The sequence below is a fragment of the Salmo salar genome, chromosome ssa18, assembly GCF_905237065.1.
Source record: "Salmo salar chromosome ssa18, Ssal_v3.1, whole genome shotgun sequence".
NCBI classification, from domain to species: Eukaryota; Metazoa; Chordata; class Actinopteri; order Salmoniformes; family Salmonidae; genus Salmo; species Salmo salar.
This window is the reverse complement of record NC_059459.1, coordinates 26,571,443-26,598,632: the sequence shown is the minus strand read 5'-3', so window position 1 is coordinate 26,598,632 and position 27,190 is coordinate 26,571,443. Positions and strand designations below refer to the sequence as shown.

Below are 27,190 nucleotides of genomic sequence, written 5' to 3'. Positions count from 1 at the left end.
ACACTCAGTCAGTCAGTCAGTCACACACTCAGTCAGTCACACACTCAGTCAGTCACACACACAGTCAGTCAGACACACACACTCAGTCAGTCAGTCAGTCAGTCAGTCAGTCAGACATACACACACACACACAGTCAGTCAGACACACAGTCAGTCAGTCAGTCAGTCAGTCACTGACTGACTGACTGACTGTGTGTGTGTCTGTGTGTCTGACTGACTGACTGTGTGTGTCTGACTGACTGTGTGTGTCTGACTGACTGACTGTGTGTCTGACTGACTGTGTGTGTCTGACTGACTGTGTCTGACTGACTGACTGACTGTGTGTATCTGACTGACTGACTCTGTGTGTGTGTGTGTGTGTGTGTGTGTGTGTGTCTGACTGACTGACTGTGTCTGACTGACTGACTGACTGACTGTGTGTGTCTGACTGACTGTGTGTGTGTGTGTGTCTGACTGACTGACTCTGTGTGTGTGACTGACTGACTGACTCTGTGTGTGTGACTGACTGACTGACTCTGTGTGTGTGACTGACTGTGTGTTTGTGTCTGAGTGACTGACTGTGTGTGTCTGACTGTGTGTGACTGACTGTGTGTGTCTGACTGACTGACTGTGTGTGTGTGTGTCTGACTGTGTGTGTGTGTCTGACTGACTGTGTGTGTGTGTTTCTGACTGACTGTGTGTCTGACTCAGACACACACACAGTCAGTCAGTCAGTCAGTCAGTCAGTCACACACACACACACTCAGTCAGTCACATACACACACACACACACTCAGTCAGTCAGTCAGTCACACACACACTCAGTCAGTCAGTCACACACACACACAGTCAGTCAGTCACACACACACACAGTCAGTCACACACACACACAGTCAGTCAGTCACACACACACACAGTCAGTCAGTCAGTCAGTCACACACACTCAGTCAGTCAGTCACACACACACACAGTCAGTCAGTCAGTCACACACACACACACACACACACACACACACAATCAGTCAGTCAGTCACACACACACACAGTCAGTCAGTCAGTCAGACACACACACACACACACACTCAGTCAGTCAGTCAGTCACACACACAGTCAGTCAGTCAGTCAGTCAGTCAGTCAGTCAGTCACACACACTCAGTCAGTCAGTCAGTCAGTCACACACACACACTCACACACTCAGTCAGTCACACACAGTCAGTCAGTCAGTCAGTCAGTCAGTCAGTCAGTCAGTCACACACACACACACTCAGTCAGTCAGTCAGTCAGTCAGTCAGTCAGTCACACACACACACACTCAGTCACACACACACACACTCAGTCAGTCAGTCAGTCACACACACACACACTCAGTCAGTCACACACACTCAGTCAGTCAGTCACACACACAGTCAGTCAGTCACACACACAGTCAGTCAGTCACACACACAGTCAGTCAGTCAGTCAGTCACACACACACAGTCAGTCAGTCAGTCACACACACAGTCAGTCAGTCAGACACACACACAGTCAGTCAGTCAGACACACACACACAGTCAGTCAGACACACACACAGTCAGTCAGTCAGACACACACACAGTCAGTCAGTCAGACACACACATAGTCAGTCAGTCAGACACACACACAGTCAGTCAGTCAGACACACACACAGTCAGTCAGTCACACACACACACACTCAGTCAGTCAGTCAGTCACACACACACACACACTCAGTCAGTCAGTCAGACACACACACAGTCAGTCAGACACACACACACACAGTCAGTCAGACACACACACACAGTCAGTCAGACACACACACACAGTCAGTCAGACACACACACACAGTCAGTCAGTCAGACACACACACAGTCAGTCAGTCAGACACACACACAGTCAGTCAGTCAGACACACACACAGTCAGTCAGTCAGACACACACACAGTCAGTCAGTCAGACACACACACAGTCAGTCAGTCAGACACACACACAGCCAGTCAGTCAGACACACACACAGTCAGTCAGTCAGACACACACACAGTCAGTCAGTCAGACACACACACAGTCAGTCAGTCAGACACACACACAGTCAGTCAGTCAGACACACACACACACACACACAGTCAGTCAGTCAGTCAGACACACACACAGTCAGTCAGTCAGTCAGACACACACACAGTCAGTCAGTCAGACACACACACACACAGTCAGTCAGTCAGACACACACACACACACAGTCAGTCAGACACACACACACACACACACACAGTCAGTCAGACACACACACACACACACACACAGTCAGTCAGACACACACACACACACAGTCAGACACACACAGTCAGTCAGTCAGACACACACAGTCAGTCAGTCAGTCAGTCAGACACACGCACAGTCAGTCAGTCAGACACACACACAGTCAGTCAGTCAGACACACACACAGTCAGTCAGTCAGACACACACACAGTCAGTCAGTCAGACACACACACACACACAGTCAGTCAGTCAGACACACACACACACAGTCAGTCAGACACACACACACACAGTCAGTCAGTCAGACACACACACACACAGTCAGTCAGTCAGACACACACACACACAGTCAGTCAGTCAGACACACACACACACACACACAGTCAGTCAGTCAGACACACACACACACACACAGTCAGTCAGTCAGTCAGACACACACACACACACAGTCAGTCAGACACACACACACACACACAGTCAGTCAGTCAGTCAGACACACACACACACACAGTCAGTCAGACACACACACACACAGTCAGTCAGACACACACACACACACACACAGTCAGTCAGTCAGACACACACACAGTCAGTCAGTCAGACACACACACAGTCAGTCAGTCAGACACACACACAGTCAGTCAGTCAGACACACACACAGTCAGTCAGTCACACACACACACACTCAGTCAGTCAGTCAGTCACACACACACACACACACTCAGTCAGTCAGTCAGACACACACACAGTCAGTCAGACACACACACACACACAGTCAGTCAGACACACACACACACAGTCAGTCAGACACACACACACAGTCAGTCAGACACACACACAGTCAGTCAGTCAGACACACACACAGTCAGTCAGTCAGACACACACACAGTCAGTCAGTCAGACACACACACAGTCAGTCAGTCAGACACACACACAGTCAGTCAGTCAGACACACACACAGTCAGTCAGTCAGACACACACACAGTCAGTCAGTCAGACACACACACAGTCAGTCAGTCAGACACACACACAGTCAGTCAGTCAGTCAGACACACACACAGTCAGTCAGTCAGTCAGACACACACACAGTCAGTCAGTCAGTCAGACACACACACAGTCAGTCAGTCAGTCAGACACACACACACACAGTCAGTCAGTCAGACACACACACACACAGTCAGTCAGTCAGACACACACACACACAGTCAGTCAGACACACACACACACACAGTCAGTCAGACACACACACACACACACACAGTCAGTCAGACACACACACACACACAGTCAGTCAGTCAGACACACACACACACACACAGTCAGTCAGTCAGACACACACAGTCAGTCAGTCAGTCAGTCAGACACACACAGTCAGTCAGTCACACGCACAGTCAGTCAGTCAGTCACACGCACAGTCAGTCAGTCAGACACACACACAGTCAGTCAGTCAGACACACGCACAGTCAGTCAGTCAGACACACACACAGTCAGTCAGTCAGACACACACACACACAGTCAGTCAGTCAGACACACACACACACAGTCAGTCAGTCAGACACACACACACACAGTCAGTCAGTCAGACACACACACACACAGTCAGTCAGTCAGACACACACACACACAGTCAGTCAGTCAGACACACACACACACAGTCAGTCAGTCAGACACACACACACACAGTCAGTCAGTCAGACACACACACACACACACACAGTCAGTCAGTCAGACACACACACACACACAGTCAGTCAGTCAGTCAGACACACACACACACACAGTCAGTCAGACACACACACACACACACACGTCAGTCAGTCAGACACACACACACACACAGTCAGTCAGTCAGACACACACACACACACAGTCAGTCAGACACACACACACACAGTCAGTCAGACACACACACACACAGTCAGTCAGACACACACACACACAGTCAGTCAGTCAGACACACACAGTCAGTCAGTCAGACACACACAGTCAGTCAGTCAGACACACACAGTCAGTCAGTCAGTCAGTCAGACACACGCACAGTCAGTCAGTCAGTCACGCACAGTCAGTCAGTCAGTCACGCATAGTCACACACACACACACACACACACACACACAGAGTCAGTCACACTCACACATGTTTTCGCTCACCACAAACCAAGTCACTTCTGCAGTCCTCATTCTGAGAAAGGCCAGTAAAGCCACCAGCTGCTCTGGAGTTGAGTGAAGTGGAGTACTTTTTCTCATTAAGTGTTTTTAAGCTTTCTCTAGATTGCATTGGTTTTAGAAGAATTTGTCTCTGAGCATCCTGTTATTTTTCTCACATGAAAGTGGGAAGGTCTCCGTGCTCTCAGAGGAGAGTTTCACTTTGACTTTTCCCTGGCAGTGATGCATAGCAACTTTCTCATTTCTACGAAAGAAGGCCACGTGGTCATATCTATCACATCTCTTAGCTCAGGCAAGATCAGTGGTTATTTACTAGAATATATATAGTAATCACTTTTACTACTATTCTCATTCTTGCTAGCATTTCACCTCTGCCAGGAAAGATGAGCCTATATTTGACCACATCAACGTGCGACATTTTAAAGGTCTGCTGCTGGTACTGTTATGGTCTAATACAGCAGCCTTTGATAGGTGAAAATTAATGTTGAAGGATTGAACTATGAAAGGGGTCAGGTGATGTATGCAAAATTAGTACTTTCAAATATTATCATTAGTTTCCTTTGTCATTTGTGTGATGATGGAGAAAACAACTACTTTCATACAGTGTAGTTTGGTTCCTCCAAAAAGAGGAACAGGCCGAAAAATTGTCCTCACTCAGCATATGCTGAGCAAAGAGCTGTGATCTGTTATAACCTTGTTGTTTTATACTCAACACCCATTCAGCCCTACAGTCACTCATTCAAGTCATAATCTCTCTGTTATTAAAGAAGTGATCCCCGCTGAGTAGGAAGTCCATGGAGGACTAATTAAAATGGCTGCCATGACATGCCGAGCATCGGGCTGCTACTGGGTGTGTCTGCAGCCAAGCTGAGCACCATGGACGTGTCAATCACCCACCTGCTGAGCATCCCCGCACTACTCCCACCCACCTCCACTGAGCTGGACGTACCACACAACGTGCAGGTGGCGGCCGTGCTGGGCATCGGCCTGGTCTTCCAGGACACGGGCCACCGCCACAACGCAGAGGTGTGCTCGCTGAGATCGGTTAGTAAGACCTACGTCTCGAATGACGTACGTTGTTGTCCAATAGGGATATTTAATTTGCAGGGAGGATGACCTACTATACAATACACAAACTGTTTTGAATCTCATATCAGCATCTTAATTAGCATGTGTTATGTCAGCCCTTATAAAGCACATTCTTTTTGGGTATAGATAGCCTATAGCGTTTGTCACATTTAGAAATGTACCCTACATAGGGAACTGTTATGTCACCCTTTATGGCTTTATAAAATTCCTTTCTCATTGACTTTACCATGACATAAGCTAACAAATATTTTTTGAATGTCTGGATCGCTGAAGGGATGCTCAGTCCTAGGAATGTACAACTGAAATTTCAAAAATCTTTCAGGGCGGCAGCTCAATAACCTTCAACTGTCTTTTTGCTGACACATTTTGGAGCAAGCTTAATCCTCAAAGCTAAATTTTCTCAAGAAAAAATTGAAATAAATATCATTGAAGTGAATAGATGATGTTGCATCTTCCTGCAGGTGGACTCCCCCTGGTCCTGAGATGGAGTACTGCGCAGACAGAGAGCCCTACTCCCTGTGCTGGCCCTGGGTATGGTCTGGCTGAAGGTATGTCTAGTAGATCACACTGCACTTACCTTACTGTAAAGCTGACAGTGTTTCCTTGTACATTTTGTTTTTAAATACTTTTATTTTTGATCCTGCGGCTCTGGGCTTAGTTGCTGTGAGCGCTGCTGTCCCGGGGTCCTGCCAGATTCCGGATAGGGGAAGAGACACGGAAGCCCAGCTAGCCTAGCTGGCTCGGTGGTCTCAAATGGAGGTCACTATTAAACGTTTCCAGTGCTGCAGGAGCTGTGTTTACTTTGCTTTGTTCCGGGACAATGGGGACCGCGCTGACTTTTAATGTAGCATCTGTTTTCTTGCGGAGGACTACAGGGTCAAAGTGGATACTCTTAGCAAGCAGGTAGCAAACCTACACAAGCTACTGGGGAATCCACGTGCCGATCTGGTTGAAGTGTCGCCTCTGTGTCGGCTCTCCACGGCCGACTGGCCGGTGCTCAGCAGGGCTCCATCCCCGAAGGGGCCTCCCCCATCCCTGGAGAACAGAGCTGTTCTCAACCCAACCAACCAGCTATGGAGGTACGTCACTCGCCGTGGAAGTCGAAGAAAGCATCCTCTGGCAACAGGGGTCTCCATGGAGATATTAAGCCTGGACCTGACACAGACCAGAAATGACTTTGCCGCCCTGGATCCAGAGGTTCCGGCGCCATCTTCCTTAGGGGCTTCCCATTCAAGATCAGATCCAGAGGTACCTGCGTCTTTGTCTTCTGTTCTGTCTCCCTCTCTGGTTGCTTCTACCTCTGGTTCAGATCCCTAGAGCTCCCACAATCATCAGACCGTGAGGCTGCCTGGGAGACTGGCCCATTCAACATCACCAGCAGTCGTCATAGGCAGCTCTATGGTGAGAAACATCTCGGTCCCCAAGGCAAAAACCCTGTGCTACCCAGGAGCACGAGTACAGGACATAACAAGGCTGCTTCCGACTGTTCTACCACAGATGCCGGGAGCTGACACTGTCGTAGTCCATGTGGGGTCAAACGACATCAGGAGGGCTAGCTCGGAACATTTGAAAATGGACTTTAAAGAACTGATTTTAGCATAATTTCAGATCCAGTACCACCGTTGGGCCGCGGGTGTGAATGATTCAGCAGGCTACTGGCATTACACATCTGGCTAAAAGGCTACTGTAGCTCTGCTGGAATCACTTTTATTGATAACTTTGACACCTTCTGGAAACAGAAGATACTCTACAGGAATGACAGAGTCCAAATCATCTTAGCTCCTGGACTTCAAGGCTGCGTTGAAACAATGACTGGTAAATGATCCAAGACCAGCTCAGTTAATCCCTACCATTGTGACAATGAGTCGTCATAATGCTGCATCAAATGTACATTATCCTAGGGGCGTTGGCAGATGCAATGTATGTAACTTTAATTTATGTTCCCCTAATTGCGCTGACTACCTCTGTTGATCCTACAGCGATTGTATGCAGTAATCATGGGCCTATGAATCAGAGTTATACTGTTAGCACTGACGCAGTGTGCCCTAGTAGGAAGACCACTGTGTGCAGCTCACCCTGCACTATCAGCTCCAATATAAATAACATGAGCAAGTCTACTTCTGATAAGCTTCCCAGTAAAGCATTAAAAACAATCAAGCAACCTAGAAAAGTGCTAAAAATGCTTGCTTGTAACAGATGACATTCATTTTCTGACTATCTCTGAAATTCACTTAGATAATATATTTGATACAGTGGTAGCAATACATGGTTAAAACATCTACCGAAAAGACAGAAATGCTAACGGGAGCGGGGTTGCAGTGTATATTCAGAACCACATTCCTGTAAAGCTTGTAGACGATCTCATGTTAAATACTGTTGAAGTAATATGGCTACAGGTTCATCTGCCTCACCTTAAGCCCATTATTGTGGGAAGCTGCTATAGACTTCCAACTGCTAACAGTCTGGATAATACGTGTGAAATACTTGATAATGTATATGATATCAACAGAGAAGTATATTTTCTGGGTGATTTTAAATATTGATTGATGAGAGCCAATCTGCCCACTCAGGGAAAAAAAAACGTTAAACTGTAACCAGTGCCTGCAACCTGATTCAGGTTTTTGGTCAACCTACTAGGTTATTTACAGACAGCACAGGAATGAAACCATCAACGTGTATTGATCACATCTTTACTAATGCTTTAAAGCAGTATCCAAGGATGTAGTGATCACAATATAGTAGCCATATCTAGGAAAACCAAAGTTCCAAAGGCTGGGCCTAATATAGTGTATGAGATCAAATCAAAGTTTATTTGTCACGTGCGCCGAATACAACAGGTGTAGACCTTAGAGTGAAATGCTTACTTACAGGCCCTAACCAACAGTGTGATTTTTAAGTAAAAAAATAGGTATTAGGTGAACAATAGATTAGTAAAGAAATAAATACAATTGTAGCGAGGCTATATACAGTTGCGAGGCTATATACAGGCACCAGTTAGTCGGGCTAATTGAGTTAGTATGTACATGTAGGTATGGTTAAAGTGACTATGCATATATGATAAAGAGAGAGTAGCAGCAGCATAAAAAAGAGGTGTTGGTGGGTGGCGGGACACAATGCAGATAGTCCGGGTAGCCAATGTGCGTGGGCACCGGTTAGTCGGGATAATTGAGGTAGTATGTACATGTAGGTATGGTTAAAGTGACTATGCATATATGATAAACAGAGAGTAGCAGCAGCGTAAAATAGGGGTTGGGGGGAGGGGCAATGCAAATAGTCCGGGTAGCCATTTGATTACTTATTCAGGAGTCTTATGGTTTGGGGGTAAAAACTGTTGAGAAGCCTTTTGGTCCTAGACTTGGCGCTCCGGTACCGCTTGCCATGCGGTAGTAGAGAGAACATTCTATGGCTGGGGTTGTTGACAATTTCTAGGGCCTTCCTCTGACACCGCCTGGTGTAGAGGTCCTGGGTGGCAGGCAGCTTAGCCCCAGTGATGTACTGGGCCGTACACACTACCCTCTGTAGTGCCTTGTGGTCGGAGGCCGAGCAATTGTCGTACCCGGCAGTGATGCAACCAGTCAGGATGCTCTCGATGTTGCAGCTGTAGAACCTTTTGAGGATCTGAGGACCTATGCCAAATCTTTTTAGTCTCCTGAGGGGGAATAGCCTTTGTCGTGCCCTCTTCACAACTGTCTTGGTGTGTTTGGACCATTCCAGTTTGTTGGTGATGTGGACACCAAGGAACTGGAAGCTCTCAACCTGCTCCACTGCAGCCCCGTCAGGGTCATACAATAAGTTTTGTAGTGATTTATATGTTGTTGATGTAAAGAATATTTGCTGGTCTGTGGTGTGTAATGAGGAGCAACCAGATGCTGCACTTGACACATTTATGAAATTGCTTACTCCAGTTACTAATAAGCACGCACCCATTAAGAAAATGACTGTAAAAACTTTTAAATCCCCTTGGATTGATGAGGAATTGAAAACTTGTATGGTTGAGAGGGATGAGGCAAAAGGTATGGTAAATAAGTCTGTCAGCACAACCGATTGGCAAACGTCCTGCAAATTAAGAAATCATGTGATTAAACTAAATACAAAAACAAATAAACTATACTATGAAACAGAATGAAATGATATAAAGAATGATAGTAAAAATCTTTGCAGCTCCTTAAATAAAATGTTGGGAAAAAAGGCTAACTCTGATGGAGCATTCATTGATTCAGATGGCTCATTCATTACAAAACCCACTGAAATTGCCAACTACTTTTCATTACTTTTTCATTGGCAAGATAAGCAAACTTAGGTATGACATGCCAGCAACAAACGCTGACACTACACATCCAAGTATATCTGACCATATTATGAAAGACAAGAATTTTATTTTTGAATTCCGTAAAGTCAATGTGGGAGAGGTGAAAAAATTGTTGTCTATCAACAATGACAAACCACCGGGGTCTGACAATCTGGATGGAAAATTACTGAGGATAATAGTGGACGATATTTACTGGCACAAATAGCTGACCAATCAGCCGGTTAACAACCCTTTCGTAAACTTCTGGGAAAAATTGTGTTTGACCAGATACAATGCTTACAAGACTTTCAGCACGCTTATACGGTGCCGTCTTTCGGATGGGATGTTAAACGGGTGTCCTGACTCTCTGAGGTCATTAAAGATCCCATTGCACTTATCATAAGAGTAGGGGTGTTAACCCCGGTGTCCTGGCTAAATTCCCAAGCTGTCCCTCATACCATCACGGCCACCTAATCATCCCCAGCTTACAATTGGCTCATTCATCCCCCTCCTATCCCCTGAAAGTATTCCCCAGGTCGTTGCTGTAAATGAGAATGTGTTCTCAGTCAACTTACCTGGTAAAATAAAAAATAAAATAAATAGGGAAGGACACTCAACATGCATAGCACTTACACAAATGACTGATGATTGGCTGAGAGAAGTTGATGATCAAATGATTGGGTGGGCTGTCTTATTTTTGACATTATTGATCATAGTCTGTTGCTGGAAAAATGTATGTGTTATGGCTTTACACCCCCTGCTATAATGTGGATAAAGAGTTACTTGTCTAACCGAACACCGGGTGTTCTTTAATGGAAGCCTCTCCAACATAATCCAGGTAGAATCAGGAATTCCCCAAGGTAGCTGTTTAGGCCCCTTAAATGTTTTGATCTTTAATAACGACATCTCTTTGAGTAAAACCAGTGTGTCTATGTATGCAGATTACTCAACACTATACACGTCAGCTACTACAGCAACTGAAATGACTGCAACACTTAACAAAGAGCTGCAGTTACTTTCGGGAATGGGTAGCAAAGAATAAGTTCGTCCTAAATATTTCCAAAACTAAAAGCGTTGTATTTGGGACAAATCATTCACTAAACACTAAACCTCAACTACATCTCATAATGAATAATGTGGAAATTGAGCAAGTTGAGGTGACTAAACTGCTTGGAGTAGCTCTGGATTGTAACCTGTCATGATCAAAACATATTGATACAACAGTAGCTAAGATGGGGAGAAGTCTGTCCATAATGAAGCGCTACTCTGCCTTAACAACACTATCAACAAGGCAGGTCCTACAGGCCCTTGTTTTGTCGCATTGACGCTACTGTCCAGTAGTGTGGTCAGGTGCCACAAAGAGGGACTTAAGAAAATTGCAGTTGGCTCAGAACAGGGCAGCATGGCTGGCCCTTACAAGTACACGGAAAGCTGACATTAATGACATGCATCTAATTCTCTCATTGCTGAAAGTGGAGGAGAGATTGACTTCATCACTACTTGTTTTTGTAAGAGGTGTTGACAAGCTGAATGTACCGAGCTGTCTGTTTTTAAAATACTTGCACACAGCTCGGACACCCATGCATACCCCACATGCCACCAGAGGTCTCGTCACAGTCCCCAAGTCCAGAACGGACTATTAGGCAGTGCACAGTACTACATAGAGCCATGACTAAATGGAACTCTATTCCACATCAAGTAACTGACGCAAGCATTAGAATCAGAATTAAAAATGTAAAAATACACATTATGCAACAACAGGGACTGTGAAGAGACACACACACAAAGGTACAGACACATGCATACACTACTGGTCAAAAGTTTTAGAACACCTACTCATTCAAGGGTTTTTCTTTACTATTTTCTACATTGTCGAATAATAGTGAAGACATCAAAACTATGAAATAACACATATGGAATCATGTAGTAACCAAATAAATGTTAAACAAATCAAAATATATTTGAGATTCTTCAAAGTAGCCACCCTTTGCCTTGATGACATCTTTGCACACTCTTGACATTCTCTCAACCAGCTTTATGAGGTAGGTACCTGGAATGCATTTCTATTAACAGGTGTGCCTTCTTAAAAGTTAATCTGTGGAATTTCTTTCCTTCTTAATGTGTTTGAGCCAATCAGTTGTGTTGTGACAAGGTGGGAGGGGTATACAAAAGATAGCCCTATTTGGTAAAAGACCAAGTCCATACTATGGCAAGAACAGCTCAAATAAACAAAGAGTAACGACAGTCCATTATTACTTTAAGACATGAAGGTCAGTCAATCCGAAAATTTCATAAACTTTGAAAGTTTCTTCAAGTGCAGTTGCAAAAACCATCAAGCGCTATGATGAAACTGGCTCTCCTGAGGACCGCCACAGGAAAGGAAGACCCAGAGTTACCTCTGCTGCAGAGGATAAGTTCATTAGAGTTACCAGCCTCAGGAATTGCAGCCCAAATAAATGCTTCACAGAGTTCAAGTAACAGACACATCTCAACATCAACTGTTCACAGGAGACTGCGTGAATCCGGCCTTCATGGTCGAATTGCTGCAAAGAAACCACTACTAAAGGACACCAATAAGAAGAAGAGACTTGCTTGGGCCAAGAAACACGAGCAATGGACATTAGACCGGTGGAAATCTGTCCTTTTGGTCTGGAGTCAAAATTTGAGATTTTTGGTTCCAATCGCCGTGTCTTTGTGAGACATGGTGTGGGTGAATGGATGATCTCCACATGTGTATTTCCCACCATAAAGCATGGAGGAGGAGGTGTGATGGTGTGGGGTGCTTTTCTGGTGACACTGTCTGTGATTTATTTAGAATTCAAGACACACTTAACCAGCATCGCGACCACAGCATTCTGCAGCAATATGCCATCCCACCTGGTTTGCACTTAGTGTGACTATCCTTTGTCTTTCAACAAGACAATGACCCAACACACCTCCAGACTGTGTAAGGGCTATTTGACCAAGAAGGAGAGTGATGGAGTACTGCATCAGATGACCTGGCCTCCACAATCACCCGACCTCAACCCAATTGAGATGGTTTGGGATGAGTTTGACCGCAGAGTGAAGGAAAAGCAGCCAACAAGTGCTCAGCATATGTGGGAACTCCTTCAAGACTGTTGGAAAAGCATTACAGGTGAAGCTGGTTGAGAGAATGCCAAAAGTATGCAAAGCTGTCATCAAGGCAAAGGGTGGTGACTTTGAAGAATCTCAAATATAAAATATATTTTGATTTGTTTAACACTTTTTTTGGTTACTACGTGAATCCGTATGTGTTATTTCATAGTTTTGATGTCTTCACTGTTATTCTACAATGTAGAAAATAGTAAAAATAAAGAAAAACCCTTGAATGAGTAGGTGTTCTAAAACTTTTGACCGGTAGTGTACATTGGGATATTGTTGTATAGTGGTTTTAAACATTTTGTGTTGGAAATATGTATTGGTGTAATAATGTTATATGATGTACTGTTTTGCAGGAAGTTATCAACTGTACTGCTGTTTATGCAGAGCGGCGATAAATAGAAAGTCTTGCATAGAAAGCACTCTTCATACTTCAAAAGGCTGATAAATAATAAAAGGGTGCGTACACAATGTATAGCTAGCCTTCCCTCAGGACTCATCTTAAAGACCATATTGTATGCTTTATGCATGGCAGTAACCTAATACAGTTGAAGTCAAAAGTTTACATACACCTTAGCCAAATATATTTAAATTCAGTTTTTCACAATTCCTGAAATTGAATCCTAGTAAAAATTCCCTGTCTTAGGTCAGTTAGGATCAACACTTTATTTTAAGAATGTGAAATGTCATAATAGTAGAGCGAATGATTTATTTCAGCTTTTTTTTCTTTCATCACATTCCCAATGGGTCAGAAGTTTACATACACTCAATTAGTATTTGACAGCATTGCCTTTAAATTGTTAACTTGTAGCCTTCCACAAGCTTCCCACAATAAGTTGGGTGCATTTTGGCCCATTCCTCCTGACAGAGCTGGTGTAACTGAGTCAGGTTTGTAGGCCTCCTTGCTCGCACACACTTTTTCAGTTCTGCCCACAAATGTTCTATATGATTGAGGTCAGGGCTTTATGATGGCCACTCCAATACCTTGACTTTGTTGTCTTTAAGCCATTTTGCCACAACTTTGGCAGTATGCTTGGGGTCATTGTCCATTTAGAAGACCCATTTACGACCAAGCTTTAACTTCCTGACTGATGTCTTGAGATGTTGCTTCAATATAGCCACATAATTTTCCTCCCTCATGATGCCATCTATTTTGTGAAGTGCACCAGTCCCTCCTGCAGCAAAGTACCCCTACAACATGATGCTGCCACCCTGTGCTTCAGGGTTGGGATGGTGTTCTTCAGGTTGCAAGCCTCCCCCTTTTTCCTCCAAACATAACGATGGTCATTATGGCCAAACAGTTCTATTTTTGTTTCATCAGACCAGAGGACATTTCTCCAAAAAGTACAGTCTTTGTCCCCATGTGCAGTTGCAAACCATAGTCTAGGCTTTTTTTTATAGCGGTTTTGGAGCAGTGTCTTCTTCCTTGCTGAGCGGCCTTTCAGGTTATGTCGATATAGGACTCATTTTACAGTGGGTATAGATACTTTTGTAAATGTTTCCTCCAGCATCTTCACAAGGTCCTTTGCTGTTGTTCTGAGATTGATTTGCACTTTTCGCACCAAAGTACGTTCATCTCTAGGAGACGGAACGTGTCTCGTTCCTAAGCGGTATGACGGCTGCGTGGTCCCATGGTGTTTATACTTGCATACTATTGTTTGTGCAGATGAACGTGGTACCTTCAGGCGTTTTGGAAATTGCTCCCAAGGATGAACCAGATTTGTGGAGGTCTACAATTTTTTTCTGAGGTCTTGGCTGATTTCCCATGATGTCAAGCAAAGAGGCACTGAGGTTGAAGGTAGACCTTGAAATACATCCCCAAGTACACCTCCAATTCACTCAAATTATGTCAATTGGCCTATCAGAAGCTTCTAAAGCCATGACATAATTTTCTGGAATTTTCCAAGCTGTTTAAAGGCACAGTCAACTTAGTGTATGTAAACTTCTGACCCACTGGAATTGTGATACAGTGAATTATAAGTGAAATAATCTGTCTGTAAACAATTGTTGGAAAATGTACTTGTCATGCACAAAGTAGATGTCCTAACTGACTTGCCAAAACTATAGTTTGTTAACAAGAAATTTGTGGAGTGGTTGAAAAACTATTTTTAATGACTCTAACCTAAGTGTATGTAAACTTCTGACTTCAACTGTAGGTATGACTGACCTGAATGTACCTGAGCAGCTCTACATGGTGGTAGGGCATCGAGGCACCCACACCAGTATCAACAGAGAAAAACACAAGTCCCCCAGCTACCAGATCATGGTAAAGTACAAAAAGCAACCAGCACGACAACTTTTCTTACTTGTAGGCCTACTGTCTGTCAGTTGACCCCCATCTAACATAATACATTTTTTCCTGAAGGCACAAAACCATGGTCTAACAGAATACTATGACCAGAGACTTGAGAATGCCCCAAGTGTGGGGATGTCTGGTCATCAACATGGACGTCACCTGTCCTGGAGCGACCCTGGCTATGATCTACCTGAAGACCAACAACAGGCGATAATTGATTCCACCACTCTCTCATTTTTAGATACCCTTCAACGAAAAGTAATGCCGTGTTCTACTAGATTTGACTCTTCAATCTCCCATCTAATCTTGCATGGTGCCTCACAGAACATCTTGACCCCAGCGCCTTAGCACATAGCTTATAACTGGGGGAAAAAGTCATTTTGAATCATTTTAGGTTTTTCCTGGTTCTGTTCCCGTATTGGACAATAGGCTCAGGCTTCCATTAACACCTCTTTCTCACCGTCTCATAGGTCCAACGCAGTTTGGCTGAAAGCTCCAGACACCATGTTCCTCCTGGACTGCACTCTGGGTCAGTACAGACCTGCTTTATCTCAGTGTACTCTGGGTCAGTACAGACCTGCCTTATCTCAGTGTACTCTAGGTCAGTACAGACCTGTCTTTTTCACTGAGCCAGACCCCCGGAGCTCTCCGTCAGTGGTTCCCAACCTAGGTGGGGGGCGCCACATTTTCCTTGGGGGTTGCGGGCCTTACTTGACTTGCAAGATTTTTGGGATCTTTTATTTCAGCTCATGAAACATGAGACAAACGCTTTACATGTTGCGTTAATATTTTATTTGAGTAAAATGGCTGATCCTGTACACTCACACATTGTAGGTCGTCACTAGCTTTTAAACCCACAGTCATAAATCCCGCCCATTTCTACAATTTCTCTTCTTAAAATTTGATTTTAAACCTAATCTTAACCACACTGCTAACCTTATGCCTAACCTTAATTTAAGACCTAAAAGCACATTGTTGTTGCCAATTTTGACTTTGTGGCTGTGGAATCTGACTGTGGATATAGAAGCTTGGCACTGTCTCCTCTCCCTCCTCAGACACTGGCCAGGTGTATCATCATATGGGATGAGATTCTGCCCAACTCGAAAGCAGCAATGTGCCTCCGGTAACTCCCCTCAATATGCACACAAACACCTTGGCTCATTAGACACGAGTCACTGCCAGCACAAACCTCTATTCAGGACCTGTGGTAAAAATATTCTGAGTTCGGCATCGGGTTCTTAGGGCCAACAGTGTAGATGTCCATAGACATTAGAGGTTGGTTCCAAGGCTCTTAATGTTGTTAGTTAGTCATAATGAATGACATCAACGCTAATAAGGAAACACGTTTCGGTCCTCAAATGAGGCTTCAGTGCCAAGAGGATGTGACTGGCAACAAGCCTCAGACATTTCCTGCAGCTTGACCGATTTACACATCAACAGTATTAAATGAGTTAGTATCCCACAGTTTTTTACAACGATAACACAACATATTTTCTTTTGTTTTGCATCCACATAATCCAAGAGAACATTGGGAATCCAGTGGTTTCAGAGGATTTAAACATGAAAACCATAGCGTAACTACACACTGACTACAAGTTTTCTTAACTCTCTCAGCATGGCTGGATATAAGAGACAGAGATGGTGTGTTTAGTCACATGATGATGTGAGGGATGACTCCTGTCCTCAGGCAAGCCCATGACCACATAATTGCTGGAACCTATATGACTGTGGGATTCCGCTTCGCTGGCTCGGCCAACTCTGACGCATTCGACTGCTTGGTAAGAAGCGAACATTTCAAAATAAGTTGGAGTCAATTGGCTAGTTCGTCTGTAACCCTTCTGTTTCTTTCACAGTAAAATTTCGCAAGGAGCTTCATGCAGTGTTGGACATCAGCAACGGTTGTAAGTTGCACTACTCTCATGCTTCTGTCCAATGTAACCATAATTTCCATATAAGACGATAGAATAAAGTCAAGTTTAAAGTTTGCATCAAAATCACCACAACCAATTTGCTCTCTCTTCTGCCAGACGGGCCACTTCAACTAACAGATGTGTCTGAGCATGTTGTTGTCCACGGTGATGGCTGGCTCTGGTAACCTGAAGGTGCTGGAGCTCTGCCGCGTCCTCCACAAGAGAACCAGAACTATGACCCACCAAATGGCCCTGGGCATGCTCGTCCTGGGAGGAGGGAGGTGAGACATGTTTCAACCAGCCTCTCCAATGGTTATAGCCTACACAGATATTGCTTGTACTGTCTTTTGCCTAGGTGTTGTACCTTTCACATGTCATCTGTATCGATGTAGATTGTATGTTTTTCTACAGACCTAGATAATGGAACAACATGTACAGTGGCAAGAAAACGTATGTGAACCCTTTGGAATGACCTGGTTTTCTGCATATATTGGTCATACATTTTGATCTGATATTCATCTAAGTCACAACAATAGACAAACACAGTCTGCTTAAACTAATAAAACACAAACAATTATACGTTTTCATGTCTTTATTGAACACACCATGCAAACATTCACAGTGTAGGTTGGAAAAAATATGTGAACCCTTGCATTTATTAATTGGTTGACCCTCCTTTGGCAGCAATAAACTCAACCAAACAGTTTCTGTAGTTGCGGATCAGACCTGCACAACAGTCAGGAGGAATTTTGGACCATTCTTCTTTACAAAACTGTTTCAGATCAGCAATATTCTTAGGATGTCTGGTGTGAACTGCTCTCGAGGTCATGCCACAGCATTTTACATCGTGTTGAGGTCAGGACTCTGACTGGGCCACTCCAGAAGGTGTATTTTCTTCTGTTGAAGCCATTCTGCTGTTGATTTACGTCTGTGTTTTGGGTCGTTGTCCTGTTGCGTCACCCAACTTCTGTTGAGCTTCAATTGGCGGACAGACAGCCTTACATTCTCCTGCAAAATGTCTTGATAAACTTGAGAATTCATTTTTCTGTCGATGATGGCAAGCTGTCCAGGCCCTGAGGCAGCAAAGCAGCCCCAAACCACGATGCTCCCTCCACCATACTTTACAGTTGGGATGAGGTTTTGATGTTGGTGTGCTGTGCCTTTTCTTTTTCTCCACACAGTGTTGTGTGTTCCTTCCAAACAACTAAACTTTAGTGTTATCTGTCCACAGAATATTTTGCCAGAAGCGCTGTGGAACATGCAGGTGCTCTTTTGCGAACTTCAGACGTTGATTATTTTTTTTGGACAGCAGTGGCTTCTTCTGTGGTGTCCTCCCATGAACACCATTCTTGTTTTACGTATCGTAGACTCATCAACAGAGATGTTAGCATGTTCCAGATATTTCTGTTAGTCTTTAGCTGACACTCTAGGATTCTTCTTAACCTCATTGAGCATTCTGCACGGTGCTCTTGCAGTCATCTTTCCAGGACGGCCACTCCTAGGGAGAGTAGCGACAGGGCTGAACTTTCTCCATTTATAGACAATTTGTCTTACCGTGGACTGATGAACATCAAGGCTTTTAGAGATACTTTTGTAACCCTTTCCAGCTTTATGCAAGTCAACAATTCTTAATCTTAGGTCTTCTGAGATCTCTTTTGTTCGAGGCGTGGTTCACATCAGGCAATGCTTCTTGTGAAAAGCAAACTGAAATTTGGTGATTTTTTTTTTTTATAGGACAAGGCAGCTCTAACCAATCTCTTCTCATTGATTGGACTCCAGGTTAGTTGACTCCTGACTCCAATTAGCTTTTGGAGAAGTCATTAGCCTAGGGGTTCACATACGAATGTTTAAATTATGTGTCCAATATAGACAAGAAAAATACAATAGTTAGTTTATTAGTTTAAGCACACTGTGTTTGTCTATTGTTGTGACTAAGTTGAAGAGCAGATCAAATTTATGCAGACATCCAGGTAATTCCAAAGGGTTCACATACTTTTCTTGCCCCTGTATAATGAGATGTGGGAGAGGAGTCCTGTTATGTGAGTGTTCTTCATAACAAATGCAGTTCAAATATCCCATGGCTAAGCAAGCAGTGACTAAGGTGTCTTTTTGTATGTAACAATACTCATTACTGATGCTAAATCTGTCTCGTCCTCAACATTTACTGTACAAACCCTTTGATATTAGACTTGCCTTATTTTTGGGCGGACAATTTCAGGCCCACATAACTTCAAGGACAGATTTCAGGCCCACATAACTTCAAGGTCGCAATTTGAATGGCCTTATTGTAGTATTCTCAAACTATTCCTGCCATCAACACACACCTGCATCAGGAAAGATTGTAGAGGGGAGCAGACACATGGCGTCTTTATTTCAATCTCTCTCTCTCGCCCTCTCGCTCTCTCTCAATGTGGTCTGTGGAGAGCGCTTTCATTCTGCCTAGTAACCAATCACCATACGGCCCTGTCAGTCTGGCTCATCGTGAAACCTGAAGTGAAACACTTCTCTTCTCATTTTGTGTAGCAACAGAGTTCACCAGTGAGGTTAGTCTCAGCATAGGGAATGGGGCGATTGAAACATAGTAATATTGTTCAGGAACAAGTTTCTGAAAATTAATTTGAGTGGCGCTAAATAAACAGCTGTTCCCAGTCATTATGTTACTCTACAGTTCAAGATGAGATCAGTGTTGAGTTGACTTTTGCTCTGTATGTTTGTGGGTCTTGTTATCAAGCTGACTCATGTAGTAAATAGTGCTGTTGTTTTCACCTCTGCCTGTAATACGCATAGTAAAAACCAGAACATCCCTCCCAGCCAGTTCACTTTATCCGTTGCCATGTAGACTGGATGAGTGGCAGCTCGTGGGTTTGGAAATAACCTCTTCAGCTGGTGTTTTAAGAGGCGGCGAGGCAACCCCTCACCCACACTAATCTAAACAGTGATTTGTCTCTCCAAGCCGACACAATGGTTTGAACCAGCCTAAGCACACACTTAACCGCAGCCTTTATTTTTTAAGTAGAGCTTTTATGAGCACAAAGGACGTCAGGTAGATAACAATTCAAAACTGTTTTGCACAGGCCAAATTCCTCATTTGTTCATGGGACCTATTCACAAAAAAGGGACTCTATTATGATATGTGCTAACATCAACACTGTGATTTTGATTTATTGCTATGTCTGAGTCTGACGTAGCGCTCTGTTATCCTGTGCTTGTCCTCTCCCAGGTACACTCCAACTCGGCCATCGCTGCCTTGCTCTGTGCGCTCTACCACCATTTTCCTGCCCACAGCACAGATAACCGGTAAGACGCACAATCTCTGGAAATACCAAAAATCGGTACAGCTTACCAGAGCTCTAAAATAGCATGACAGACAGAGCTCTAAACTAAAGTATCCGACTTTCAATCACCAAAATGACTTGGGTGCGGATTCTAAGAATAGCAAGAGGGAGGTGTGAAACAGGGAGGTGGTGTAACATGAGGAGAGAAGTCCATCAGAGTTTCTACTGACAGCTGTAAAAGTCAATGACCATAATGCCACAGGGTTCAATTCTTGGGCCAACTATTTTCTCTGTATACATCAATGATGTCGCTCTTGCTGCTGGTGAGTCTCTGATCCACCTCTACGCAGACGACACCATTCTGTATACTTCTGGCCCTTCTTTGGAAACTGTGTTAACAACCCTCCAGACGAGCTTCAATGCCACACAACTCTCCTTTCGTGGCCTCCAACTGCTCTTAAATACAAGTATAACTAAATGCATGCTCTTCAACCGATCGCTGCCCGCACCTGCCCGCCCGTCCAGCATCACTACTCTGGACGGTTCTGACTTAGAATATGTGGACTACTACAAATACCTAGGTGTCTGGTTAGACTGTAAACTCTCCTTCCAGACTCATATTAATCATCTCCAATCCAAAATTAAATCTAGAATCGGCTTCCTATATCGCAACAAAGCATCCTTCACTCATGCTGCCAAACACACCCTCGTAAAACTGACCATCCTACCGATCCTCGACTTCGGTGATGTCATCTATAAAATAGCCTCCAACACTCTACTCAACAAACTGGATGCAGTCTATCACAGTGCCATCCGTTTTGTCACCAAAGCCCCATACACTACCCACCATTGCGACCTGTACGCTCTCGTTGGTTGGCCCTTGCTTCATACTCGACGCCAAACCCACTGGCTCCAGGTCATCTACAAGAACCTGCTAGGTAAAGTCCCCCCTTATCTCCGCTCACTGGTCACCATAGCAGCACCCACTCGTAGCACGCGCTCCAGCAGGTATATCTCACTGGTCACCCCCAAAGCCAATTCCTCCTTTGGCTGCCTTTCCTTCCAGTTCTCTGCTGCCAATGACTAGAATGAACTGCAAAAATCTCTGAAGCTGGAGACTCATATCTCCCTCACTAGCTTTAAGCACCAGCTGTCAGAGCAGCTCACAGATCACTGCACCTGTACATAGCCCATCTGTAAACAGCCCATCTATCTACCTACCTGCAACTCCCGTACGGACTCGGAAGAGGCAAAGGTCGAGAGCCATGCTTCCTCTGAAACACGACTCAGCCAACCCGCACTGCTTCTTGACAAACTGCTCGCCCAACCCGGAAGCCAGCCGCACCAATGTGTCGGAGGAAACACAGTCCAACTGGTGTCAGCGTGCATGTGCCCAGCCTGCCACAGGAGGCGCTAAGGCGCGATGGGACAAGGACATCCCGGCCGGCCAAACCCTCTCCTAACTCGGAAGACTCTGAGCCAATTGTGCGCCGCCTCATGGGTCTCCCGGTCGCGGTCGGCTGCGACACAGACCGGTATGGAGCCTGGATCTGTAGTGACGCCTCTAGCACTGCGATGCAGTGCCTTTGACCGCTGAGCCACTCGGGAGGCCCCAGGGCAGAAGTTTGACAACTGACTTGTTGGGTGGCATCCTATGACGGTGCCATGTTGAAAGTCACTGAGCTCTTCAGTAAGGCCATTCTACTGCCATTGTTTTCCTATGGAGATTGCATGGCTGTGTGCTCGATATATACACCTGTCAGCAACGGTGTGGCTGAAATAGGGGTGTCCACATTCTTTTGTATATTTAGTGTGTAATGGCTGTGTTTCTGTGTTCATTTCTTCTTCAATGTCTTCAGAGCATAGGGGACTCTGTTATGAGGAGATTACAGCGGAACTGATGGCCCCCACCATGTTGCCTGAGCTGCAGCTCCTCAACAAGGTCAAATGAAATGTAATCATGCTACAAAGTCATTCTGCTAAGCAGGATGGTCCATGTCAAAATTGAGATTTCAACATTTTTGTTAGAAAGTGAGTAATGCAATGTGTCCATGTATGCAATTGATACGCTTTTCTCCCTTCCTCTTTGCAATACAATACAGTACAGGGAAAGGTCAGTTAGGATCATCAAACCCTGCAATTACAAGAAAATCATTATCTTTTTCACATTGTTTTCAAACTAAATTTTCTAAGATGAATGGCTGACCTACTTGTTTTAATGTGGTTACATATTCAAGTAAAAGGACCATTGATACTGGAAGCTGTCCATAGACCTGAAGTAAAGGAACTCCACATCTTGAGTAAGTCCACCACTTGTATGTTTGTGAACATTTCTGGCCCAATGTTCAGATTCATATCATGAAATGTCAGTGGGTGATAACTTATCAGGGCCATACTCTTTGATGTGAGTTTGTGATGTTCTGCAATAATGGTTGTTGATGGCAGCACATATTGTTTTGTGGGGCTGGGAATTACTAGGTACCTCACAATATGATATTATCACAATACTTAGTGCCAATACAATATGTATTGCGATTCTCACGATTCTATATGTATTGTGATTCAATATGGTGACGTTATTGAGATTTGATGTTTCAGACAATCAGCTCACCATATATATGTATTCTGCAGAGGGACGAGAGAGCATGAGAAAACAACAAGTTTTGACCAGTCAGGGAAATGAAAGTGCTGAAACATGTTGGCTTGCTATTTTAAAAGATGGAAAACAAGCTATAGGATGAAAAACACCAGAGTTTTTGTGCAGGTACAGCCGACTAGCGCTAGCTAACGCTATCTAGCAAAAATATTATATAAATGAAAAAAAATATTTTAAATTACATGTCAAAGTTTCACTATAATGTCATTCAAAATAATAGTGATATGTAACTATAGATTTTTCCAATATCACTATTGTTTTTTTCCATCCTAACATGTGATTTAAAATTGACTCAGGTCCATTCTGTCCAGAGATGGGGTTGTGTATCTGAAGCTGCGTGCCCTATGAGGTCGACCTTCGGGACTGGAAGAATCTATTATCCCCCAACGTCGTCAACTGGAACTCAGAAGTCCACACATTCAAGGTACAAACATCCTGGTTCTCTGTTTACACAAAACTGGACTGACTGGACACCTTTTAACTAGTTACATGTCATCATGTACTTCATCAGTACTACTTCAGTACAACATGTTGGATATTGGCTACATAGGAGATTCAATGATACTTTAGCGTACAAGCATAACTTTGTCAACATGGAATGCAGCATATACCAGTACACATTTATTTCATTAGTATGTTAAGGTTGCAAGGTTTTGAAACTTGAACTGCTGAAAATGAAATCAATGCTAAACTATCAACACATAGCTAGCATAATGAGTCTCAAACATCTGTGTTGGCCAGTCAGAAAGAAGCATGAATGAGACATTTAGATATTGATACTGATATAATCCCAGTATAGCACAAAGTAGTGCATGTGACATCACTGTGGGGCGGCAAAACAACCAATATGTCTTGACACTATGTGTGACAGGATATTTCCCTGTGAACCTACCAGCCTACGGTCCAATAGCCTTTTAGTCAACATGTCCCCTGTCCCACTAGATGCAATAGTGTGGCCTACCACTTCGCGGCTGAGCTGTTGTTGCTCGTAGATGTTTCCACTTCACAATAACCGCACTTACAGTTGATCAGGGCAGCTTTTTTACATTTATTTACCCCAATTCCGTGATATCCAATTGGTAATCAGTCTTGTCCCATCGCTGCAACTCCCGTACGGACTCGGGAGAGGCAAAGGTCGAGAGCCATGCTTCCTCTGAAACACGACCCAGCCAACCCGCACTGCTTCTTGACAAACTGCTCGCCCAACCCGGAAGCCAGCCGCACCAATGTGTCGGAGGAAACACAGTCCAACTGGTGTCAGCGTGCATGTGCCCAGCCTGCCACAGGAGGCGCTAAGGCGCGATGGGACAAGGACATCCCGGCCGGCCAAACCATCTCCTAACTCGGAAGACTCTGGGCCAATTGTGCGACGCCTCATGGGTCTCCCGGTCGCGGCCGGCTGCGACACAGACCGGTATGGAGCCCGGATCTGTAGTGACACCTTAGACCGCTGAGCCACTCAGGAGGCCCCAGGGCAGAATGGGACAAGGACACGATGGGACAAGGACACGGACAAGGACACGAATGGGACAAGGACACGGATGGGACAAGGACATCCGGGGCAGCACGGTAGGCTACCCTGCCGCCCCGGATGTCCTTGTCCCATCGCGCCTTAGCGCCTCCTGTGGCAGGCTGGGCACATGCACGCTGACACCAGTTGGACTGTGTTTCCTCCGACACATTGGTGCGGCTGGCTTCCGGGTTGGGCGAGCAGTTTGTCAAGAAGCAGTGCGGGTTGGCTGGGTCGTGTTTCAGAGGAAGCATGGCTCTCGACCTTCGCCTCTTCCGAGTCCGTACGGGAGTTGCAGCGATAGACTAGTAACCGAAAGGTTGCAAGTTCAAATCCCCGAGCTGACAAGGTACAAATCTGTCGTTCTGCCCTGAACAGGCAGTTAACCCACTGTTCTGAGGCCGTCATTGAAAATAAGAATTTGTTCTTAACTGACTTGCCCAGTTAAATAAAGGTAAAATAAAAAATAGCTCATTGGAAACTGTCAAGTTCCTCCGTCAGGCACGATCAGCAGTCCTTGTTGTTGTAGCAGTTATTTTTTTCTCCCACAGCCCGAGGCCATCTCGACCTTCCCTTCCGACGCTGCCTTGGTCTCCTTCGCTGAATACTTCTGTAAAGCCTCGGATAGCACGAGACATGTTGATTAGCGGAGTGGATGCTATGTGATGCAGCTGCAACTTAACGTTGTAACACAGAGCCTACATTGACGGTTTAAATTAGACTTAAATACTGCCTATGTCGCTCCCCTTGTGAATCCGTTTGTTAATCACTTGAATCCCATTTCCACCAGGTAGATACCACTATATGTAATTGGAGATGTGGAATATTTATTTTTGAATACACTGTGAAATTGAAGGAGATTGGTTCTAACCTTTAGCTCATGATTTGATTGCAATTATTGAAACACCCCTCACTGCCCTATTTTATAATTCCACAGTTTCTGTTTCTGATTGTTCAATTGATAAGCACTCACTGAATAGAGCTTCTATTTACTGTTGTAGCACTGAATGGAGCTTCTATTTACTGTTGCACTGAATGGAGCTTCTATTTACTGTTGTTGCACTGAATGGAGCGTCTATTTACTGTTGTTGCACTGAATGGAGCGTCTATTTACTGTTGTTGCACTGAATGGAGCTTCTATTTACTGTTGTTGCACTGAATGGAGCTTCTATTTACTGTTGTAGCACTGAATGGAGCTTCTATTTACTGTTGTTGCACTGAATGGAGCTTCTATTTACTGTTGTTGCACTGAATGGAGCTTCTATTTACTGTTGTTGCACTGAATGGAGCTTCTATTTACTGTTGTTGCACTGAATGGAGCTTCTATTTACTGTTGTTGCACTGAATGGAGCTTCTATTTACTGTTGTAGCACTGAATGGAGCTTCTATTTACTGTTGTTGCACTGAATGGAGCTTCTATTTACTGTTGTAGCACTGAATGGAGCTTCTATTTACTGTTGTAGCACTGAATGGAGCTTCTATTTTGTTGTCTTTGTCCAAAAATACAACACTTTGGCCTTAATATCTGCCATTCGATCTGAGTGTCACTCAGGAGAACCCTGAGATGCTGCCCACCTACATTGCTATTGATCAGGTAAGAAACATAGAAGTCACCTCATACAATGGTAACAGTGGTCTGTGCATGTTCCTCAGGACTCTCCAACTCTGTTCCTGGAGAGATACCCTCCTGGTTTTCGCTCCAACCCCAGTTTTAACTAACCTGATTTCAGCTTATCAACCAGTTAATTATTAGAATCAGGTGTGCTAGATTTGGGTTGGCGTGAACCTACAGGACGTTATCGCTCCAGGAACAAGGTTGGAGAACCCTGATGTACATGCTCCCACTCATAGAATTCAGCTGTATTAGTATTAGATAAGTTTTCATGGATTGACTTTTCCCCAATACAAACTGATGTCACTTCAATGTGCTCTCGGTTGTATATCTCCAATGACTGTGCTTTTTGCCACAGGTGGTACTGACCCTGGAACAGATGTAGACGTTTGCTCTGTGGCAGATGAGACTGTTGTTGGAGCTATGTGAGAACAGGGTCCTGCAACACAGACTGAGGCAGGGGGCACAGGGCAGGGTCCTGCAACACAGACTGAATGAGGGGGCACAGGACAGGGTCCTGCAACACAGACTGAATGAGGGGACACAGGGCAGGGTCCTGCAACACAGACTGAAGGAGTGGGCACAGGGCAGGGTCCTGCAACACAGACTGAAGGAGTGGGCACAGGGCAGGGTCCTGCAACACAGACTGAAGGAGTGGGCACAGAGCAGGGGGCTGCTGTTCATCTGCCTGTCATGAAGAACTCGGCCGATGGCACCCTGGACTGCTGGCTCACTGGTGAGAGGTCTCAACCCAGTGGGAGGGGCACGTCTACTGGAGGATGGACTGTTAACAGATCCCTTTGAATGAACTGTACAATAATATATTAGCCTGACCGTACAGTTTGTACCAGTGTGTACCTGTAATGTGACACACATTTCCCATCAGTGGGACTGGACGTGTCAGAACAGGTCTTTTGGATGTGAACTGTAATGACATGGGAAACATGGAACGTTATGAATGGCTGGGCAACAATCGGTAGCAATTGCAACAATCGGTAGCAAACTGATTATGTGATGGTGTTACATGAAGAATACTCATATGTC

At 44.6% G+C, this 27,190-nt stretch overlaps 1 protein-coding gene across 41 annotated transcripts in view; it reads left to right on the top strand.

The window, feature by feature from the left end:
• The window catches only part of LOC106577105 (anaphase-promoting complex subunit 1), a 59,587-nt gene that overhangs the window by 31,658 nt on the left and 739 nt on the right, over positions 1 to 27,190 (top strand). For 13 of the 41 annotated variants that reach the window (XR_006760352.1, XR_006760383.1, XR_006760353.1 and 10 more), the window contains 14 exons: positions 5,158 to 5,434; positions 5,941 to 6,027; positions 13,244 to 13,346; positions 15,044 to 15,153; positions 15,253 to 15,712; positions 16,239 to 16,306; positions 16,871 to 16,961; positions 17,037 to 17,084; positions 17,211 to 17,374; positions 20,314 to 20,390; positions 22,228 to 22,668; positions 23,321 to 23,448; positions 25,086 to 26,128; positions 26,505 to 26,882. The gene's annotated coding sequence lies outside the window, so the exon portion shown is untranslated. Of the gene's footprint in view, positions 1 to 5,157; positions 5,435 to 5,940; positions 6,028 to 6,137; positions 7,295 to 13,243; positions 13,347 to 15,043; positions 15,154 to 15,252; positions 15,713 to 16,207; positions 16,307 to 16,797; positions 16,962 to 17,036; positions 17,085 to 17,210; positions 17,375 to 19,617; positions 19,637 to 20,313; positions 20,391 to 22,227; positions 22,669 to 22,999; positions 23,133 to 23,320; positions 23,449 to 25,085; positions 26,129 to 26,504; positions 26,883 to 27,190 lie in introns of those variants that run through there. The other 28 variants (XR_006760380.1, XR_006760381.1, XR_006760384.1 and 25 more) reach the window with 28 other exon arrangements.